General features: G+C 35.0%; 1 non-coding gene across 1 annotated transcript; it reads left to right on the plus strand.

Annotated features, from left to right (window-relative positions):
- The first annotated feature begins 5,708 nt into the window (after window positions 1-5,708).
- Window positions 5,709-5,816, plus strand: LOC116142855. Its single transcript, XR_004130054.1, has one exon. It is a non-coding gene; the product is annotated as a small nucleolar RNA R71 (small nucleolar RNA).
- The last annotated feature ends 396 nt before the right edge of the window (window positions 5,817-6,212 follow it).

Below are 6,212 nucleotides of genomic sequence, written 5' to 3' on the forward strand. Positions count from 1 at the left end.
GAGTGTTCTTGCAACTGAAGCTTAATCTTTGGCTTTGTAATTAAACTGAAAAGTTTACCATAGGGATTACTTCATTATGGACTTGGTCCCATGGATGTAGGCATTTTCCCGAACCATGTAAAAACTCTTGGTGTTCTTTATTTCGGTTCATGTATGATTGTTTTTTTTTTGTGATTAATGAACACTAAAATCAACTTAACAACCCATTCTGCTTAAGTTTAATACACTTGGTAAGGTATTAAAACGTTCAAAGTCAAACCTCAAACCCTTCAAAAACATTAAGTACAGGAGAAAAAAGATGAAACCCTCGGTAGATCTCTTCTCCTTGCCTCCAATTCTCTCCAAGTTGAAGAATAAGTCCTCCTTTTAAATTTACCTAAAGAAATCCTTCTATAGTTCTAAGGTTGTGGGAAAGTAATGGGAAAAATCCTATACAAAATAGGGGAATAAAATTCAATTCCAGGCGAAATAGAATAAAAGAATCCTAATGATATTAGGATTCCTTCACACGAGCTAAGCAAAGGTACTCAAAGTAGAACACACTCTAGCTTTTGAATCTAGAAACACTGTGAAGATATTAATAGTAGGTCTTAAAATAATCTTTCAAGCACTTTAAGAATCATCCAAATCCGAGGTCTACAACTCAAGTTATTGTAGAAACACTGAAGCATGTTCTAGAACCCGCGTCTACTTGTCATCCATGCATTGACATAACTTTCATCTCCATCTCCATTTTTAACCATTATCCAGGTCGAACTGGATCATGATAAAAAACAAAAAAAAACAAAAAAAACAAAAAAAAAGTTTTAGCCCTCTTTCTTATCTTTAAAATGCCACAAGAATCAGGTCAATTGAAGTTCTATAGCTTCCATTATGCCCATTTTTGTGTAGTACATTCTGGCAAAAAAACTCCCGAGCATAAAATTCACAAAGTGCACCTCGGCATGAATTAGTGGCACTGTGGCATGAAGTTTCTGTCCATTTTGCAATTTTTTATGTTGCAGCGTGGGGATAGTTCCGCTGCAGTGCATGAATAGTTCTACTATGGTGAACAATCTTCAAAAATTCATAACTTCTTCGTTTGAGCTCCGATTCTCAACCTGTTTGCTCCTACACAATTCTGATTCTTTCCTCTTCAATATCCATGCTTGAAATCCTCATTTTTCAGCACCTAAATACCCAAAAATTCACAAAACATACTCGTGATTCTAAAAAACAAAAGAGATACAGAATTAAGTAAAATTAACCAATTGAACCTAATTTCCATAAATGCCCCTAAAATCACTAAGTATGAGTGCACTTCCAAGCACTCATTACAACCCCCCAACCAGCTTCTTGCTAGTCCCTAGCAACTGAAGTGATCGAAATATAATTTAGTTCTAACTAACCTAACCAAAACCACTTCCATAGGTAGACACGATTGCATTTAGCGTACGCAATAAGCCTTTAAACCCCTAGGTCCCCCTAGTGGACAAGTTATAGTCTCATGAGGGTTTAGAGCTATGTTACCCACAAACATCCAACAAATCGTAACTAACACACAAACATTCACACATAAAATAAAAATAAAATAAAAGTTTCCAAACTAATTCATATAAGTGTCTCAGAAATCGCATACACACACAACATAGGGAATAATCAAACATCGCCTCAAAACTAGGAACATCCTAAACATCAATCTCACCTTTGTTCTCAACTCTCTAACATCCATCAATCCACAATCTGCTAATCCTAACTCCAAAAATAATTCCATATGCAACATCCATAGACAAAAAATTGATCCCAATAATTATGAAAGATGAATAAAATTCTATAACTACAAACTCCATAGGCCTACTTTCAAACCACTCTCCACTATTGTAGAACAATCACACAACTTTAGATCATTAGGACTTTATTGAGCTTGTAATGTTTAGGCTCAGGTATTGGGTTATGAAAGAATGGAAAGGAATCAAACAAAATAAAAGGATTAATCTTACTTATTTGCAACAAAATCACTTAAAGCATATCACATTCTCTCTAAACTTCCCAAACCTTTGTTGCTTCTCTCTTCCCAATCGCATTTGCATTTATGCACTTTCCATACTTCCTTGATTCATTCATTTTTCTTTTCTTTTTCTTTCTCTTTTTTTTTTCCTCTTTTTTTTAATGAAACTATAGTTAGGAATCATGAATATTACAATCATTCCCCTTATTACCTTGATATTCACAATACACCACAACCCCAACCCATTCTTTTGAATACCTTTCAAAATTTTGAGAAACACTCTAAGCCATACACAAACACTCTCACTTTGCATAAATTCATATTAATTACTCTTAAAAATCATGGGTAGAGTAGTGTGTTTAAAGGTTAAAAGTGTATGTTATTGTGGGATAAATGAAAGAAAATCAAGGCTAATATAAATTCAATATCGGCACAAAAGGATGACAAGAGATAATAAAATATAAGGTTGGCTTGAAAGGCAAAAACTGTCCTAAGATGGCCTAAATCATTTCTTAAGTCATGTGTCGTCTAAGATTTCACCTCAAGTGGTCATAAAAAAGGTTCTAGAATTTGGGGATCTAAACAATGTCGTAGGATAGTCACACATAAAACATCCCTAAGTGCTAGAACTAACCCAACTTACAAACCACATTCATGAGAGTCTCAAACCTAAGCAAAAGCAACATCCAGAATTATTCCCAAACTAAAGTAAAATTTGATTTCTTCTAAATGCTCATGTCATTGCAATCATGTTATTATCATTGACATATAAATTAATTTGGAGAACAAAACATAATAATAAAAAAAAATAATAATAATAATAAAACACACCAAATCTGAAGAAAAGAACTTGCGAAAATTCAAGAAAATGAGACTAGACTAGGAAACTTCCCCACCCCCAACCTAAAACCTACATTGTCCACAATGTAACAATTACAAAGGAATAACAAAAAAGGAAAGAGAAATTTACCCCCCTTAGAGACATCGTCAAAATCCGTGTGGTGTCGCGGTGCCATTTTCATCACGCTGTGGTGTGAAAAGTATCTACCTTCTAAAGATATTGCACACGATTTACCCCGTGACATAGTTGTCATCACGCCACGACATCAAGTTTCTACCCAAATTGCGTTATGACTCTTCCTTGCTACGTCGTGGCATAAATATTTTGCACCACAACGTAAAGCTCTTTTCCTACTAAACAACTAAACCATAAAATACAATGAAATAACCTAAAACAAAACAATGAAAACACTGATAACACTTGAAAAACTAAAGAAAATAAAACAATAAATGAAATTAACATAAATTTCAAAGTAAAAAGTTGGGTTGGCTCCCAATAAGCTCTTTATTTGACTTCTAGGCCAGACAGAATGTGTGGTCTATCAAGCTCAATCATTGGAATCTAAGGGAAATGCCAAGGAATTGAAAACTAAGAACTCCACAGTTTCATCAAAAACTGTCATAGCGAGCTTGCCATTTTGAACATCAATCACTATCTTATTGTATCCATAAATGGGCGGCCGAGCAAAATGTGCAAATCTCTTTCATGAGTTGATGGCTTCTCCATATCTAAGACTACAAAATCAACAGGAATTATTAGTTTATCAACTTTAACCAAGACATTCTCTACAATACCTATTGGATATTTAATTGAACTATCAACTAGTTGTATAGACATTGTTGTTGGCTTTAATTCCCCCAATCCTAATTGCAAATAAGTGGAGTAAGGCATGAGATTAATACTTGCCCCCAAATCTAGCATTGCTCGTTCTTCCTTTTTATCACCCATGATAAAGTTGATAATGAAACTACCTAGATCTTTCAATTTGGGTGGCAAATTCCTTTGAAGCACAACACTTACATTTTCAGGAACCATTACTTTTTCATTGGGTTCAAACTTACGCTTGTTGATGCGAACTCCTTTGATTTGTGAAGAAACCTACCGATCAAGAACATAAAGTTCTAGGAATAATCAGAATTTGAAGAACCGCTACCCGAAACAAATCTATCGTCAGAACTTTAGTATAGATAATCTGAAACGCCACAATCTTGATTTAGATTGATAAGTTTCATGGAAGAATGCCACAAGAATTGGTGATTCTTGATTAGTTCTAGAGATCAAGATGCAATCTTGAAAAAAAACAAAATATTTAATTATTCCTCCAAAAAGTGTGCAGCCAAAATAGCCTACAACTATATATAACTAACTAATTAGCCCAAAATAAGGCTAACAACCCATTAATATGTCTTAACCTTGATAACTAACCCAAACCCAACTAATAAAAATAATAAAAGACTTGGGCTTTAGTAAATAAATAGCTCTAGCCCATTACACAAAAATAAGTCTTAAAATAACTTAAAATAGCCCACATAAAATAACAATTATTAAGCCCTATGAACAAAGGCTTGGACACCAACTTGGACCCAATTAGGGCTAGCAAGAATCGGTCTTTAATTCCTCAAACTTGGACTTGGGCTTCAATCTTGTTAACAATTTTTTTGGATCCCTCTAAGGCATACTCGGCTTCATGCATCATGCATTGCTTCCTTGGCTTCAAGTTCTTCAATTATGCTTGACAAGGCACGTTGCATCTTTTTAGCTCGACTCCTCGTAATTGGCTCCATCGGAATGTGAAGAGGATCTTGTGTCGACTTTACGACAACAGGCTGCTTGGTCATGTCCTCATCACTTGCGAGTAATCAAATCCTTCAAGAACTTTAGGTAAGCTGGCATATTTCATATCACATCAAGCAAAGGTAAGTTCACATTAACCTTAAATATTATCATAAATATCAGAAAAAGAATTATCCCGTTTGCTTTTCTTTAATCGGCTCGAAAAAGGAATAGGTGGAACATAAGGCTTTGGTGGAGCAACGATGGGACTAATCTCCTCATTCTTAATGGATTCACTTGGTTGCTTCTCCTTAGCTTTATCTTCCCCTACATGATCAATTAAAGGCTTATTAGATTTAGAATTAATTTCCTTGTTAGTTACCTTACCATTTCGAAGCACAACAACTACTTTCGCTTGTTCAGGTTGGCTTGGTAATTTCCCAAGAACATGGCCTTGTACTGCCTTTACTATCTGTCTTATTTGAACCTCTAGCTTTCTAATGGATGCCTCTTACTGCTAAAACCTTTGTTCAAAATTTTGTTGGTTCTACTAAGATACTTGGATGAAGTTATTCAATGTCTCTTCTAGTGAAGATATCCTTGATTGATCATTTGAGCCAGATTGTTAATGATTGTTATTCCATGAAAAATTAGGATGACTCTTCCAACCTGGGTTGTACATATTTGAAAATGGATCATATTTAGGCCTTGGGTTGTAAGAGTTCATCATAGTAGCTTGCTCTAAATACTCTGAAAAATTCCTATTAGAAGGACAAGAGTTAGTTGCATGACCAATAGTACCACAAATAGCACATACCTCTTTGGCAATACTTTGTCCTTGTCCCATCATCATATTGCACATGGTTTTCATCTGCTTGGCTAACTTTGAAACCTGCATTGCCAATTCAGTGTTAGTATTTACTTCATACATCCCTCTTGATCTTCCTCTAACATTTTGTGCTACGAGTTGGCTCCAATCATCTCATATAACTCATTCGACTCTTGTGTAGTCTTTTCTCCCATAGTACCACTTGCAGCATTATCAACCATGGCTTGACAAGCCTATGTTAGTCCATCACCGAAAAATTGATTCAGTAACTCTGAAGGATATCTATGATGTGGACACTGAACTAAAAGCAATTTAAAATGTTCCCAAGCTTCATGGAATGGCTCCCCTTCCATTTGTGAGAAAGTAGCAATCTTACCCCTAAATTCTACAATTTTGGTATGAGAATATAATTTACCAATGAACTTATTAAAAACTGCATCCTAGGTGGTAAGTGAAGCGGGAGTTAATGACATGAACGATGCTTTAGCAACATCCTTCAACGTGTACAAAAAACACCACATTAGTAGTTGATCTTCTATCAAACCCTGCAAAGGAAAAGTTTGAACAGTTGAGTAAAATTCATGAATGGAAGTTAAAGGGTCTTTTGAAATTATTCCCTGAAAAGATGGAAGCATTTGAAAGTGAATATGTTTAATCTCATAATTTCTTGCAGCATCATTAGAAATTATGCATGATAAGGCAACGTTCCTGTGGTAGGACGTGCGTACTCCTGTCGAGGTAACTCAACCATCTTTTCTTCAATCTATGAACTTAATTCTGAT

Source organism: Pistacia vera, unplaced genomic scaffold (assembly GCF_008641045.1).
Source record: "Pistacia vera cultivar Batoury unplaced genomic scaffold, PisVer_v2 Contig1131, whole genome shotgun sequence".
Classification (NCBI taxonomy): Eukaryota; Viridiplantae; Streptophyta; class Magnoliopsida; order Sapindales; family Anacardiaceae; genus Pistacia; species Pistacia vera.